The sequence below is a fragment of the Mustela erminea genome, chromosome 13 (assembly GCF_009829155.1).
Source record: "Mustela erminea isolate mMusErm1 chromosome 13, mMusErm1.Pri, whole genome shotgun sequence".
Taxonomy (NCBI): domain Eukaryota; kingdom Metazoa; phylum Chordata; class Mammalia; order Carnivora; family Mustelidae; genus Mustela; species Mustela erminea.
This window is the reverse complement of record NC_045626.1, coordinates 19,518,477-19,535,005: the sequence shown is the minus strand read 5'-3', so window position 1 is coordinate 19,535,005 and position 16,529 is coordinate 19,518,477. Positions and strand designations below refer to the sequence as shown.

Here is a 16,529-nt window from a genome sequence, read left to right as displayed (position 1 = left end):
ACTGTCCCTGCCCTTCCTTCACAAGAACCCAAGAAGAATCTGATTTTTCGGACGCACGCACAGGGGGTGAGTGAAGAATGCTCCCGTCCACTGAGGACTCTGCCTCTCTCCATCGGCACAGCTCTACCCTCCGCGGATTTACACGGCACCCACAGAAGAGAAAATGCCAGCGGAGCCGGGCGTAAACTCAAAGCTCACACTAACTTCCAGAATCACAGAGATAGAGGCATTCTAAGCTACCAGGAACAAATTAAAGGACATTAGAATGCCCTCTTGAGGACTACTGGAAGCTAAAACACATCCCCACAGATTAAACATTTACCTGAGCCCTAGAGAACTTTCACACATCTCATGAACTTACCACAGGGTGATAAATGACTAAACTTTCGAAAAGGATGACACGCAGAAGATTCGATAATAATATTACAATGTCTAAAAACTACATAAAAACTTACCCATAATATATAAATCGCCTGATTATACTCTGCATTGAACACATTGTTCTTTTAATTAGTCTGATATGCAAGAAAACAAGTGTAGATACGACCATTTATATTAAGAACAAATTTACTGTTTAATAAAGAAATTTTAAAATTAAGTACTAAAAATCTAACTTTATCGTTACTTGTAATCAACTTTTACTGACTGAACTAATTACTGTCCTTGATAAAGTACAGAATGTGTTTTCCCTAATCTAAATTCTAATCACCATGTCACTCACAACAGACTTAGGGATGCTTCACTAACACACTATTCACATGCAAAATACTCTAAATAGGCCAATTATGACTCTGCCCCTGTTCCCTGGTTAACCCGCTGAGAACTGAAAAATTTCACAAGGCAGTCACCAACTAAAACAAAGAGTCCTTGTTTTAAATTAAGACAGTCTTTTTGATTCCTAAATAGCTCAACAAAGTGGCATGTCTTCTAGTGAAAGCAGTTGGTCAAATATGACCCATAAGCTGGAAAATCAAAAATTCAAACCTCCCCTTTCCAGGGCCATATAGCTAAATATCATAAAGAGAACCTCTCTATTCCAAGGGATTTTTGTGAGTGCTGGATGAGTAATATAAAAAGGACTAATCAGTTACTGACAAGCTTGCCTTCACTGATTCCAGTTTCAGACTTTTCCAAGGGAGGCATGACGAACGTTACTTTAAAATAAAACTTTGAGGATGAGATTTTAGGTTGGAGGCTCAATTTGAGCGAAAATCCATGGCGAGTCTCTCTGTGTTTGCCACATCGATACCAGATAAAGCCAGAGTATTTACCAGATAAAAACCTGACATCTGCACTTTCTCTTGCTGCCTCTTCCGAACTTAAGAAAGATATCCAAATGCTACCCAGGGACAAACTAAAATATAGAGCTCTTTGCAATAGTTTTCTACAAATCAGGAATCCAACAGCCTAACATCAAATGACTTATTATAGATGGCATTCAAGAATTTTAGAATCTGAACCTGATATTTCACTGTTGGTAAATCTTATTAACAAAATCTTTATTTAAGCCCAAGTTTTCTTTGAAATTTCCATCAAAAAAAGCTGTGAGTGATTTAAATCACAACCTCCTCACAGTCTGGGAAATTTACAAATAAGCCTTCCTTTCATGAGAAGAGGAGTGTGAAGATGACATTATTGAAAACTTTGTATTTTAGGCAGACATCACTCCTCATTCTTCATTTATCTTTTTCTCAAATAATACAAAATATTCAAACAAGGACTGAGCAGATATGTGGAAATGCTTGCTTGTCTCCTTAATGAGCTTAACCACTGCTTAATTCTTGTTGGTCCTGGTGGCAAAGGTTTCCGCTCCTAAGAAAGTAGATGCATTCAATAGGTCAACATAAAAATAAACAAGTTTGCTATACTGTGTTTTAGCAGCATTTCACAGCAGAGCTGTGAAAAATGGAAAATGATAACTAGGAGATCGCTCACTGGCTGTGGCTGACCTTACTGTTGTTAATTTAAAAGAAAATCATTTCACGAGCCAGTTGTGACTAAATCATGCACCCAACCCTTGCGTGTGCAGCCACATGAACTATGGACAGTGACCGAGAACTAAGACCAGATAGCACTTCCACACATGAAAAAGGCTCACGCTAATCTTTTTTTCTCCCCCCCCTTTTTTTTTTCACAAAGCACATTCCTGTTTCTTTCTTTTTAGACCTGTTTGTTCCTTTTTCTTTTTCTCTCAGACAATAGAATCACTCTTCTAAAGCAACAAAAATAATCATTTCCTCATACTTAAGGGGGCCCTAATCACCCCCCTAGGGAAAATTAAGATAAAAATATATGTGTTCCTATTGTAGAGTATACTTGTAAAATGAACAATAACCATTTACTATTGTTTGGCCTTTACGTCACGCGTTTAACCCTCTTTAGCAAGGATAAAGAGAAAAAAATTTCCACTGGCTAAAAACCCGAGTTTATGAACTTAGAAAGTTAATGGCATTCCATTTAATAAGGTAAATTGAATATGGCACAAAATGGATAAGGCATTCATTTACATATGAATTCACCTGCAGGAGTGTGTGTGTGTGTGTGTATATATATATACATATATATATATATGTATATATATATATATATATATGGAGAGACAGAGAGAGAGAGAGAGACAGAGGCGCAAATTTTCACTTAATAAAAGTTGTTTGGAAGCTAAAGCCTACGTTCAAAATGGGCCAGCTCGTCTTTGCCTTAAATAAGACTGTAAAGGTTTCAGGGTTTCCGCATTGCGCAAGCTCATGCTCTGTGGTTATGCTGGGTCCCAGTACAGAGCTGCCCAAGTCCGCCAGGAAACACTGGAAGCAAGATGTGGCATCTCGCACAGCTAACCTGTAAATCTTAAACCCAGAGTTTAGCATTTTTTTTTAACTGTCTGCACCGTGATGTGATGAGCCTTTCCCCTTTTTCACTCCTTATTTTCTTCCAAAGACAAACAATCTTAAGACTTAAAATACCCTAACCAAAAAATAGAACCTGTTGACTCTATTAACTGGGTTTAAGTATCTTGGGGTCCACCACCCCCACCCCCGACAACCAACCCTTCAGCACCAAGTCCCACCAGAGTCCTTCAAATGCCAAATGCAGAACTCTCTATGAGGGTCCCTTTCTATTAAATTTTTTTGTTTGTCTTACATCAGATCTGGGTCTCAGTCTAACACATTCTCAACCCCTGCCCCAATTCCTTCAGGGCGGTGGTGGGGGGCAGGAAGCTTTTTAACATCCTTGATCAACCATTGAAGTTCTCTTATGCAACCAAGAATGCAAACCATGAATTAAACTTGAGTAACAGAAAAGCAGCATATATCTCAAATTAGATTTATAACTGAATGGTAATCAAAAATAGAACTCACTGCTTCGAGCTTAAATTATCAACTTTTTTCTTGTTAAACTAAAATCATCTTGCTCTGAACTATTATTTCATTTCAGTCAGCACTTTAGATGTAATGGGTGGGTGGTACTTTTCTAAAAAGGAAGATTATATTTACCCTTAATTATAGATATGAGTGAGATCAGAGTACGATGAATGCTGCTTTTTGGCTTATAATTAATTCATCTAATAGGTGAATGACCTTGAATTTCAGAGTTGGGATCTGGGGTGTGGGGCGGGGGGAAGAAGTAGGAGAAAAAAATTATCTGTGGGGAAAAGCAAATGTGCCCCTGGTTTCTTAGAGCTTTCTCTGATTTTGCGTCATTCCCACTACGTTGTGATCCGGTATCAGACACAACATCTTGGGGGGATGTTGTAGAACAGAGAAAAGCAGTCTCAGATGAAACCAGATTAAGCTCCTTTTCTGAACTATTGCCAAATGCTTGTGAGTCTAATTCATGTTTGGGTATTCTAGTACTCACACAGCTGCAATTCCATTCTTTCATCACAAACCTAAGTGATGTATAGTGGCTTTGTATGGCGAACTGACTCTATAAAGCCAGGAATTTTGGAAGGCTTTATGTTAATAATGGAAATAAAATTCTGAACTACCATAAAACTTATGAATGCTGCATATCTGTATGGATACCTAATCGACTTTGCAGTACTAAGTGCAAAATACACATCGAGCAAAATTACCAATTATATTTGTTTAAATCACATTTTTTTTTTAAATCACAATTGAGGTCATTTCTACTTAGTGAATTCTGCACAGAATCGGGTTTTCAAAGACACTGCTGAATAAGATTTCTAACAGCCATGGGGAAGTTTTTGCAAATCCCTATCGAATAGCTGCTGCTGAATTTGCCATTTTGACCACAGAAGGGCCATTGCTGACTTACTGTAGTAGCAGGAGGGGGCGATAATTTTGCTGCTGTTGGCACTTACTCTGCAACCCAGAATATATCTCACACCAAAGGGCAATGAAGAACACAATATTTCCACCTGTCCAGTTTTGAACTTCAAAGCTCAAAACTGAAGGTCAGTCTTTGGACAGTCTCTTTTCCCAATAGCTGAATGTCTAGGAATGCACCTTTATAGTTTATTTTGAGTTCTGTTTTATACTTGGTTTCCACAAAAAAGAACTCTGGAAACTCAGATAAGATGGCAAGGGTAACTTTCATAATCCGGGACTTAACAGATTGTGCTGCAGAGAAATGTAAATTATTGAAATTATCATTTAGCAAAGATTTTCTTTTAGGGACTTTCGGTCAAAGCTTTTTATTTCTAGTCTGAATGTGTAGTGCACATCGTATCAAGTCAGAAGTAGAATCTAAACCACTTGAGGAAAGAGGGAGGGCTGGGAGGTCAGGTCACACTGAACCCTAGCTCAGTGGCTGGAGTTACTAATGTAAGTGCTCTAAGTCCTATTTTCCTCCTCTGTAAAAACAAAGTAATGCGAGCTCTATTACAGGGTTATCAGGAGGATGAAACAACAATGTAAAATGTCCAGCAGAGCTGGTGTCTAGCACACAGTTACCCTCCTTCCCATGACCCTCTAATTCAAAGTCTTATATTACAAACCACTGATGACTATTTAAAAGTTTCCTCAAAAGCTGAGCATGATTCACTGGCAGTGGGATCATCTACTCTACTTCGAGATTAAAAGTATACATTGAGATAATAATTTTGAAAAGTCATCATAAAAAACTGAAAAAGAGCTACATTTGCAGGCCTACATAAACCGTGATGATTGCCCCATGGCCTAGAACTACACTGGCAACAAGAGATGGCTGGTCTTGAGACATATTGAAGAAAGACACTGGCCAACAATCGATCTAGATGATTTCAGCTCGTAGCCATCTTCCTGAACTGCCACAAGGATTATTTCAATGGCTCATCTAATTTCGTGTTCACAAGCGTAAGCACCTGCTATGCTTAATTCTACTACACGTGAGACCAAAACTAGGCACGCTATGTATCGTACAACTAGATATTTAAAAATAAGACGTGCATTTGATAACATTTTATTAGTGATGTGATGCCAAATAAACTCAAATTCTTATTCCTACATTAGCCACTGATAAATAGCTCAAACGAGTTCAGTATTTTCTCTTTGCAAGGCCAACTACAGGCGTTTCATGAATATTATGTGGTATTTATCAAGTACTATTTTAAAAAAAATATGTGTTCCCCATGACATGACAAAGCACACATGCGGGCACGTCACAGTTTTGGCTGGGAATTTGCATAACCTCCAAAACATTTGATTGACCTTGGACAAAATGATTTATTTTTGTAGTGATTATATTTCACCATACATTAAAAATTCAAGTATATTGTCTTTTCCTATAAAGAAACACAACACCTTATATTGAAATGTTATAATGTGATCCAAAGGTTGCCATGGTAACTATTACTTAATGTATAGCAGAGTAATAGCCAAGTAAAAACTCATGCATTTTGATATGGAAATTACAACTGCCCAAGGGTTGGCAAGGTTTATGCATTCACCTATTTGCCTCTCAAAAAAAAAAACCCAAAAAACAAAAAACCAACACTACAACAAACAACATTTACTGTATACAATACAGTGAGGAGGTCTTTCAGTGGTTTCTGAAAATCCATTCTGAAATCCCAAGTCATCTATTACATATTAAAAAGGGGATTTTTATTTGTTAGTGAGAAGGTAGGAATTCAGCAAAAGAAAAACAGGAAAGCAATCAGGATCCTACCATAAAAATGGATTCGAAGAAATCTTAGATAAACAATATAGAATTTAAGATAACTACCTCCTTTTCAGTTTATGCTCCTTCTCAGTTCAGGAAGTTTATTTAATATATAATTTGATAAATGTGCTATAATCACTACTTGCCTTAAAATGTTTCTCTTTAGTAATTTTGTTCCAAAGTAAAAATAGAACAATTTGAATAAGACCTGTTAACATACTAGGGAATTAACATCACTTCTCCTATAAATATAAACACGTGGCCGTAATAAACATGCCGACTTTAAAGTATATTTGGCCAGGTTGCTATTTTAGTAAAATAAAGCAGTATCAAAATGTCACATCTCAGTCTTCTTCATATTGGGTGGGGAAGGTTCCATTTCAAGGTTGTTGTAAATGCCTTCCTCTCTAGTAAGGATTTATAAAAACATTTTTATTTTGAGACTGTCCTCGTGGAGGACAGGATCCGGGATCTCTGTCTGCTTACCCAGCACCCCGCATGGCTTCTCAATTAAAGTCTAACAGCCAACGTACAAGATTTACTAAAATAAGGTATCCTGATAACTTTCTGAACTTGTACATAAGGTGATAAGCCTACCACATGACGTGAGGAAATTGAGGTTATCCGGAGAAGCAGTGAATGCCTGATGGAACTTTCAAATCATCATGAACTACTTTACGTTCTGACTATCCTTCCAAAGCTGGGCACGCACAGCCTCCTCCTTGAAGTGGGCTGGCTCTCAATGTGCGTTCACAGCTTAGCTCCCAAAGAGCTCTCTTGAGGACATAGCTTATCGAGAATATGTGGCGGGGAAGGCCAAACGAGTTTATATGCTGGTTAAAAGGAAAAATGGCTTATTCATAGTTCACCTCCCTACTGTGCCCGGCCCAGAGACCCACCATGGCAAACACTAAATATGAAATGAATGCAGAACTATCGCGATTAATCAAACTGGGGACTTGAACGGCTCTTCTGCTGGGTTGGGGTCTTTTTTGTTTTGTTTTGTGTTTTTCTGGCATAGATGTATTCCATTAGTCCTTCCAATTACTGTTGCTGCTGCAAATAATAAGAGTAGTAGTAGCAGAGGAAGGGGGAGCAGGAACGTGCAGTGAGACCAGTGATAAAGGTAGAGCCATGAGATCTGAGTGCCTGCGGAGAACCGAGCACAGCAGCAGATCCCTTCCCTACCACCAAGGCAGAAGATCTGACCATCACCAGGCTCACGGGGACATTCAGAGTGAGCACGTGGCCTGGCCGATAGCAGACAAGGAGCTGGCAAGCCACACAACCAGGATTGTTGTAAATACCCAGGCTTGGCCTCCACCCCCCCAGGCCCCCTCCCTCTATTCTGTGCACTTGGGTTTTCTTGCCCTCGCCCTGACCATTTGGAGGAGTAAATCTGTTTCTCTGCAGTTCATCTCAACACCAAAAGCTCCTCTCATCATACCCCAAAGGACCCTCTAACCAGTAGATGAGGACAGGCCCCGGGTGTGAGTACCACTCTTACCCTGGATAACCTTGCGCAGTCTGTCTAACCTCCAAAGGCCTGAGGCTCCTTGTCCAGGGAGAAGTGACGTTACTATTCCTACCCAGTGTGAGAACTGACCTAAATAATATAAAGTGCTTAGCAAAGTTCCTAGCACTTGCTCAGTCTTGGTTCACTGAGGAGTATTATTACATATGCCGTATACATAAAATACATTACTATAAATTAATATAATATACATTATATAACATCATTAGTCAGAACGTAACATGATTTATTATCGGATATCAGTAATGCATGGGCATATGATACACACGTTTGAAACGAGCCAAGGAAGTGTTAGGCTGTAAAACACCAAGCCCTCTTGAACAACAGAAATCTCAGTTCTTGAGTCTGAAACTTCTGCTGCTCTTGCTTCTGCTCTCTGCGGCCCCTGAGCATTCATTTTTCTTTTTGTATTAGTATTTTATATCATTATTTATTTTTTAAGTTTTTATTTTAATTCCAGTACAGCTAACATTCGGTGTTATATCAGCTTCAGGTCTACAACAGAGTGATTCAACCCTTCCATACATCACCCCGTGCCCATGCCAACGAGCGCCCTCCTTCGTCACCATCCACTACTTCATCTTGCCATTCATGTCAGACCCTGATTTCCACAGTGTGGTCAACTGTCTTCTCCAATCAAGTTCAAATTCCCCCCCCTTTTTTTTTTTTAGTTTCTGATTTTGCTGTTATTTCTTTCGGCCCCCAACCTTCTCACGTTCCAGTATGCTTCCTTCTAGACTTTTCCTTCTATTGCATCCGAAAACATTCATCTGCAGTAACATTTCTCATCTTGTGTGGCGAGTGTTCGTGCATCTGATTTCTCCCTTCTAGTCTGGGGTTCCTCCAGGGCGGAAAGTGAGCCTCAATCGTCCTTGCAGTCCTGGCATCTAGCACAGTAGGTCTAGTCACAGTGTATTTTCAATAAATGCCAACTGCTTTAATTAGTTAATTCATAAATTCATTGCTGACGATGCCCACACGATTACAGTGTTTTCTGTCATGAAGATAACATCCCATTTCTATCCCAGCGGATACATAACTCCTACACTTGTATATTCAGTCTTGCCCTTAGTCTTCCTCCTGTGCCTCTGGAGTGGTGTTTCAAAACACCGCCTCCTGAATGCTTCACAAAGAAACTACAATTTAATCCTGAATATGTGAAAGACTCGACACACCTTTCCCACAAAACTTCTGCTGTTTCCTAATTATTCTCTCAGCCCTTTAAAATAAATTAGAAGAGTCAGAATTTGTAAAGTCTAGGAAGAAATTAGCTGTATGTTTGTCTGAACGCACACATGATGGTTGACATTTGGCTAAAAAATGGTTGGCCTTCCCCGAATATGTTGTTTTCCAATATTTTTATCACTCATCCAGCTCGGGTAATGCAGGCTCTACCTGGAACAAAGAGACTCAGTGACACCACACACCTCCAGGAGAAAAGACACTGCAGGAAAGAGAATGGAAGACATAGTGAGGAACAGAGGGAAGGACTGTGGAGAGTTCTGAAGAAGATGGTCACCCTGGGGAGCATAGTTTACAAAACAGACTGGTAGAACTTGAATTGGCTGGCTGAGAAATTGTCCTCCTTACTAGGTAGCAAGGAGGTCTTGACATGATATTTAGCCCTGGGATTCTAATTTCTTAACTATGGATAACTGGCTGGGTCAGAAAGGTTCAAAAGACTGTTTCGTGGACTTCTGGTCACAGAAATGGCCATAGGAGCCTGGAGACAGACATAACATACTCAAGACAATGACTTAGGAATTGAGTTTCAACACAATAAAAAACTGGGGTAGACTTCTTCACAGGAAATGATATGGCCTAAACTTAGACTAGTCATGCACCAATTTATCTGAACTCAGTCTGACTTGGCTACCACTCCCAGAACACCACCACTAAATACTAAGAACATTATTCTAAGACAGAGGTCATTAAATACCTTCTCAATGGGCCAGATAGTAAGTGTTTTAGTCTTTATCAGCCATCTGATCTCTGTTTCAACTACTCAACTCTGCTGTTGTGGTACTAAGTCAGCCATGCATATTATGTAAATGAACAGGTGAGGCTGTGTTCCAATAAAACTTTATTTATAAGAATGGCTGTGGGCTGGAGTTTGCTCTAGGCCATAGTTTGCTGACCCATTTTCTAAGATGAAGGCATAGTGTTTCTTAGGACACATATTCAAAATTCAATTATCTTGCCATGGTGGACATGTCATAAAATTTTCTGGATGTGATCATCACCCCTTACTCTCCCTGCCTGTCACCCCAGCCCTACCAGAATGTTCATATACTGCTCTCAGAATTTAGGCTTCTTAAGCCCTGAGCTTCCCCTGTTCTCTCAACAGAACAACCTTCAGAGCTTGCAAATATACTCACCCCCCACAAACCCCTACCTCACAGCCAATTTGGCTTTCATCCACCTCTCAGGCTTCTCATTCCTCATGCACATATCTGGCACTCACTAGGCATCGAGAACCTACTGTGAACCAGCCACCCTTCTAGGCCCTGGAGATACAGAACCTCCTCATCCATATCCTCCCCTAGGCTTGGCTTCAGTACACTGAGAGACACATGGCATCTGGGCTTCCTCCTACTGTCTTCTCTCTCAGGATCTCCTCTCAAGCCACTGCCGACTTCAGAGCTGCAGCCTTGACCTGCACAGCAGGCCCATGTACACAGTGACATGCCCCTTCTTTTGAAACTCCATTCAGAACACACTCGTTCTGTGAAATCTTTCATAGGTAGTACCCAGTGTCCAATCTTCCAGTTTACTCAATATTTGTACAAATATTTTATTTTTTTAGAGATTTATTTATTTTTATTTTAGAGAGGGGTGGGAAAGGACAGAAAGAGAGGGAGAGAAGTCATAAGCAGACTCTGTGCTTGGCACAGAGCCCAACAAGAGACTCATATTATGACCCAGTGATCGTGACCTGAGTCGAAACCAACTGCATCACCCAGACACCCCTTCACACACATATTTTATAAGCAGCCTTTGATCTTTATGGGAAAGATGGTATTTTAACAATAAGCAACCAACTGGCTTCACAGAGCTAGGAACGGATTACAAGTTTTAACTTTCCTGATAGTAGTTGTAGAGCATTTATACCCATCTATATGCTATTTTCTCTCCAAGGATGTAGGACAGGCATATATTTTGTTATGTGTTCTCATATTCCTCATTATAAATATATTTAGATATTCAGCACGTGACACTGACTGCCTGAACTAGTTCACAAGACAGTTTAACAAAAATCAGAAAAGGATTCAGATTCGGCAGCACAGAAACACCAGAATACCCTCATATATCAATTTTCAAAGGAATCGATTATTTTAATCTTTTCACACAAATATTTTGCCGAAAAGTACTTGTATAAAATTAATCTGATGATTCAAAATTAAATTAGACTTTTAATGCAAATCCAAACAAAATGCAAAACAGGGAAAAAAATGGGTGGGAAAGGAAGAACACAGAATCCTGAAATGATTCTAAATTTTATCGGGAAAAGTATTGCATGATAATTATAGCTAAGAAAATTTTTACAAAGAAACGAGTTAAGAAAATCTACTACATATACATATACATATACATATACATATACATATACATATACATATACATACTTTAAGCAAAGTAAATTAAAACAATATAGTACTGCCAGACAGGACAGACATAGCAATGGAAAGGTGTATAGAGAGATTTATGATAAAGCTGTCTTTTAAAAATCGATGAGGAAACAAGGAATTATTCAATAAGCAGTACCAGAAGTTTGCTCAGAATTTGAAGAAAAAAACTTAGTTAAGTCTTTGCTTCAGACTTTACACCAAAATGTATTTAAATGGTTAAAACATAAAGCCAAGGAAATCAACATAAGCAAATAAATTCTCTTTTAATTTTAAAATAGAGAAGACTTTGTCTATGACATCAGATGCAGAAAAATTAAAGGAACATATTAAAACCTATGACTACATAATTGTTTTTTAAAACATTACGCAAACTACAAAGAGTTCAGAAAAATCCTTGCAATAAATAATTCAAAGGAAAGATAAATACCCTTAACAAATAAAAAGCTCTTTAGATTGCAATAAAAAATCACGAACCATTCCTTTATAGAAAGAATAAATTTGAAATTTGGCAATAAATATATGAAAAGACATTTGGCAAGTGACAATGAGACAAATTTTCAGCTGCCAGGGAGGAAGTTCACTTTCATATATAGCTAATAAGAATGTAAACTGGTTAAAAACTCTCTGGAAGGCAATTTAAAATGTACATCAAAATTTTAAAAGCACATGACTTTGAAATTTCAATTTTAGAATTTTACCCAAAGGATAAAATTGGACAAGTATATAAAAATATATGTGCAAAGATGTCCATGGCAACTTTGTGTTTATGAAAATTTAGAAAATTCTAGCAGTAGTTTTGCTAAATAAATGAATAAGTATGAAATGATGTGGTAAATTTACATTTAAGGAAAAAAAAAGTTTTTAAAAAATGTGGCACCCACGGGATATGATCAATTATTCCAAAAAGTATCCACTGGTTTAAAAATTCTCTAACAATTCCTCCATAATTGCTTAGTCAAATCATGGTGTTTTATTAGAATATTTTTTATTTTGGCAAATTCCATTGCTTACATTTATTATAAGTAACAATCTTGAATAACTTCACGGAGTAGAGTTCTGCAAGATAATTTTAGACAGCAGGAAGGGCAGAATGAAGATTATATTCATTTCAGAAACATTTCTTGAACTTCGTTTATAGCAAGATAAAGAATAATCTGATGATATTTGTGAGTGCATAGCCCAGGTGGCAGCTGCTACAGGGGTTTAATCAGATATCTGAGATCTTTCTATAGAAAAATACTAAAAACAAACCTTTCAATGGCAATGTAAAAGGGACAAAACCACTTGGCCAATTTTTTACAGGATGAGAGGTAAACTGATTTTCTTTTTAGTTTCCGTATGTCATCTGTGTCATTATTTATAATTCACTAAACAAAAAAATTTATAAGTACATTCCAGTCTCAAGACTCTCCTGAGTAAGGACTATTTTAGCTTCGTAAAGAAGGAGACGAAGTCCCAGAGGCGGCAAAACCACACAGAAGAGGGCTAATTCGTATTAGCAAATACGTAGACTCTCCCACTCTCCTTTTGCAGCCTCCTTCCTGCATTTACCTAAACAATTTCCTCCCCAAGTGCTGGCCAAGTGCATGGCGTGAGAACATCTCAGCACTCGAATAATCCACTCCATAAAGCATGGCGGCCAAGCCTGGTGGTGATGCTGCTTTTTTCTCAGACACCCAACACTGGCTACGGCCCCCCAAAGCAACAGCTGACCTTTCATTTCACAGGGTGCCCATCAGTCCGACACAGGCTCGGAGACACAAACAGATGGAAGGTCTGAGCTTTTCTAGGTGGGAAGTATTACTTCCCAAAATTGTTTTTTTTTTTTTAAATTTGGGCATGTACGCATCGGGCTCTCTGCTCAGCGGGGAGCCTGCTTCCCTCTCTCTCTCTCTCTGCCTGCCTCTCTGTCTACTTGTGATCTCTGTCTGTCAAATAAATAAATAAAAATCTAAAAAAAAAAAAATGGGCATGTAGATGAGACTTCTTTGTTTTATATTTCTAAATCTCAGGCAAACTCAAAGAAGCAAGTGCTTTATAGGAAGGGCTTAAAATCCTTTAACAACAATACTCGCCTGATTTGTTATCTGGCTTTTGTTTTTCCAGCAAGGATGGACATTCATTCATTCATTCATTCATTCATTTCTGTCCAGCGACAGGTCCACAGTCCCTTGCCCTCAATTCTGATTTCCCAAAAGCTCTGAATGCTTTCTGTAGTTTTGTGACAAGCCTAACCTGAACTGATGTGAAGGTATCTATACTCTTTTTTTTTTTTTAATCCCACTGGGTATGACTACTCACATGCTTGTTACATCTACTGCTGGAGGCTGCATCCAACCCTATGGTGGGACTTACGCAGTACACGTTACATGCACCATGTTAACTTCCTAAAGTGCAAAGAATTCCTGAATTCTAAAACATCTATGACACTGAGGTTCTGACTGAGGAACTGTGGCCTCTGAAAGTTCTTGTCCAAAAGAGTGCTTAAGGTACGATTTGAAAGAATATTGACTACGACAGCCAGATTTTAATTACTTCTGGGGATGTTGTCAACACCTAAACCTTTGTTAAGGTAAAACTGGGTTTCAATTCCCTTAGAATACTCACACCTAGGTTGCTCAAGTTAAGCTCGTGTATTTGAACATGTCCAATTTATTCACATCTAGTAGATCTCCTAGTAAATCACAGGGAGGCAGTGGAGACCTTGACATGTTGTTTGCCAGACTGTAGCTTAACTTCTCCTGGAGAACATTCTCATATTCAGAACTGCTCATCACAGCTATGAACATTTTTCGTTGTTTGATCTATACACTACATAATGGCTGTTTAATTTTTTAAAATTATTTATTTATTTATTTGTCATTTTAATTTATTTATTTAGGAAGAGAGAGCACATGAGCGCAAGCAGGGGGAGCTGCAGAGGGAGAAGCAGGCTCCCCACTGAGCAGGAGCGGGATGGGGGGCTCAATCCCAGAAACCTGGGATTCATGACCTGAGCCAAAGGCAGACGCTTAGACAACTGAGCCATGAAGGAAGGCATTCTTGGCTGCTTAATGTTCACTGTTGTTTGGAGAAAAAAGTTTCATGTATCCAAAATAATCTTCAATCATTCAAGTTTCCCCCGTGTATTAAAGACAAAGATCCACTTCCTTCAGGTGCACTAGGATCTTAGCTCTGAAGTAGGTGGTCCACACTGCCAGGGACAGAACAGCCGTGTGTGTGTGTGTGTGTGTGTGTGTGTGTGTGTGTCTGTGTGTGTGTCTGTGTGTGTGTGTGTGTGTGTGTGTGTGTGTGAGAGAGAGAGAGATTATGGACATTTGCGTATATACATATTTGTATTTATTTACTTATTTGTATACTATCCCCCATTCAAACACCTACAAACTGATCTGCCATCTTCCCTCCTTCTGCCAACATAGACAACACTCTTGCCACTTCCATTCCCTTGCCTGAAATGCTAAGACTGGCTAAAGGACTTGAGGAAATTATGAGGTACCAAGAACAACTCAGTTCAGTCAAATTTCCTATTCCTACTGTTTTGTGGCACCTTCACCAGCGCACCCAGGGGTACAAAGCACGTCTTTGGAAAACATGTACAATTCACAAGATTCTTCCTTCAGGAAACATCATTATCATATTCCAAGAACCATTCTAAGCGTCGGTGATAAATCACACAGCACAACACAGTAAGTTTATGGATGTCAAGAAAGCCTGAACAAATCAACAAATCAGCAGAGTAGGCTAGAAACACTTGCCTCCTCTAGTAAACGGAATTAGATTTACAAGGCAGCCTATAAGTTCAGTCAAAAGAAAGAATGTCCAATACAAGGAGAAGCTGTAAAAATATGCAAAAAGAATGAATTATAGATGATTAGACTCCAGATGAGATTTAATAAGGAGAAGAAACTTCATTAATTTTTCTTGAGTATTTTGTAACCTCCAGGGACATAATCATCAATAGTACCTCTAAAGCAACAGGTGAGAGATGATGGGCAACTTCATGAGAAAAGGAGTAGGATTGTAGAGGATGAATTCACTAATTAATCTAAGTATCACAAAAAGACGATGATCAGATATTATGTGTCTCTTGATGGGAAGCAAAATGATATATACAAGATAATCCATGAAAAAAAAAATGGAACCCACACCTTATGAGTCCTAGGATCCAACTCTCAGTTTACAGAAAATATGGAGAATAGAACCACATGTTGAAGGACACCACAAGTAAGCAATTAACCAAATCCAGATTTAGGATGTTCTACAGGAAAAAAGACCCAGGTATAATATTAAAGAGGGGAAGAATGGGGGAAAGTTACCGATTTTTAAAAGACTTAAGAGACATGACAACCAAATACAACAGGTTGGGTTTGTTTAGACTCAGATTCAAACATGCCAACTGTAAAAAGATATTTGCAAGGCAAGTGGGGAAAATCTCAGTGTGCTAGTAAAGTATTATTGATAGTTTTGGTAGCTGTAATACCAGCGCTGTGGCTATGAAAAGCAAAGGAGAGGTCCTATTTGTTAGAGATTCTCCTGAAATATTTATAGGTGAACTAACGTGCTATCTGGGATTTGTTTTAAAATAGTTCAGAAACAGAAAGTAAAAGGGATGCTATATAAAAAAAAAAAAAAATAGGGAAAATGATGACATCCGTTGAATCTACATGATGGATCCACGGCAGAGCCTTTTGTAATTTCCTCTATTTTTTGTGTGTACTTGAAAATGTCCATAATAAAAAAAAAGTTCCAAAAGTTTAACACGCCAATAAAACAAATTCTACATATCTTCAAACTTCAGGAAGGAGACTGAGACTCAAGCGCCTCCTAAACACCAGCACCAGGGTTAAAAGCTGCAGATGCCTCTAAGATTTATACTCCTTCCCTGCCTGAGAGGCACAGAATTCTGAAAACTGGCGTAGAGTCAAAGTCTTTGAAGACACTAGACTAGAGGTCAAGCAGATGGTCAGAGAAAAACTAGAAGTCCCACCTGATCTGAGGACCAGTTCATAAATTTGTCCCTCTACCCCTGTGCCACAATGCTCTGTTGCTCTGCAAGTCACAGGCAGGTGACTGAGTCCCATGAACATCCAGGCAGCACGCCACAGCCTTCACGAAGAAATACACATTCCCCAGCAAACACACAAAACGACCAACCTCGTAAACTCTCCCTGCGAATCCATACTGCCCTCACACCTGCACAGGCGCTCAACATGAAATTTTAAAAATTTAAATACTCTAATTTTGGCATTAAGGTAAAAAGAAAA

General features: G+C 38.7%; 1 protein-coding gene across 13 annotated transcripts in view; it reads right to left on the bottom strand.

The window, feature by feature from the left end:
• Positions 1 to 16,529, bottom strand: part of TCF4 (transcription factor 4) — a 348,714-nt gene that overhangs the window by 123,739 nt on the left and 208,446 nt on the right. The window lies entirely within an intron of this gene.